This window comes from Nomascus leucogenys, chromosome 11, assembly GCF_006542625.1.
Source record: "Nomascus leucogenys isolate Asia chromosome 11, Asia_NLE_v1, whole genome shotgun sequence".
In the NCBI taxonomy this organism is placed as follows: Eukaryota; Metazoa; Chordata; class Mammalia; order Primates; family Hylobatidae; genus Nomascus; species Nomascus leucogenys.
In genome coordinates, this window is record NC_044391.1 from 74574430 (window position 1) to 74575444 (window position 1015).

The following is a 1015-nucleotide window of genomic DNA, read 5'->3' on the forward strand; positions in this document are numbered from 1 at the left end:
ACATACATCCACACACACACACCAAACTGTAAAAATAGGTGAGAGTTCCTTTTTCTTGTGGAATTATGAAATTATGTCACAATTATGTGTAGTGTTGAAAGAGGCCTGGCGAGCAGTGTGAAGAATAAGAGGCGACAACCACCCCCAGACTGACCAAAGCCTGCGCACCGCTGCATCTCGTGCCCAACGCCTACGTCCCACCCCTGTAGCCCCCGCCACCATGCCCAAGAGAAATGCTGAAGGGGATGCTAAAAGAGATAGAGCCAAAAGGTGAAAGACAAACCATAGAGAAGATCCGCGAGGTTGTCTGCTAAACCTGCTCCTCCAAAGCCAGAGCCTAAGCCTAAAAAGGCCCCTGCAAATAAGGGAGAGAAGGTCCCCAAAGGGAAAAAGGGAAAAGCTGATGCTGGCAAGGAGGGGAATAACCCTGCAGAAAATGGAGATGCCAAACAGAATAGGCACAGAAAGCTGAAGGTGCTGCAGATGCCAAGTGAAGTGTGCATTTTTGATAACTATGTACTTCTGGTGACTATACAGTTTGAAATACTATTTTTTATCAAGTTTTATAAAAATGCAGAATTTTGTTTTACTTTTATTTTAAGCTATGTTGTTAGCACACAGAACACTTCATTGTTGTTTTTGGGGGAAGAGGCATATGTCCCTAAGAGAATGCCTCCAAAGCTGGATTGATGTGGGGAAAACACCTTTCCCTTCTAGTTTTGAGAGACTTCCTCTTGGCTCCCAGGAGGAGGGATTCCCTGACTTTGACACACATGGCCTCTTGGCACAAAAGCCTTGTGGTATGGAAAAACAAATTCATATTTATGTCTCCTCTTCTCCCTTTCCATCTTTCATCATAGACTTAATTCCCTTAAGCCCAGACATCTGTTGGGACCTGACCCCCAGTCATTGGTTACCAGTGTGTCAGGCAATCTGGACTTTCCAGTGATGCCACTTAGATGGCACCTGTCAAAAGAGCAATGGTTCCATTTCTAGATTGTGGATCTTTAGATAA

At 44.6% G+C, this 1015-nt stretch overlaps 1 pseudogene; it reads left to right on the plus strand.

Moving 5' to 3' along the window:
* The first annotated feature begins 220 nt into the window (after positions 1–220).
* LOC101177558 lies at positions 221–494 on the plus strand (annotated as a pseudogene).
* Positions 495–1015: the final 521 nt, after the last annotated feature.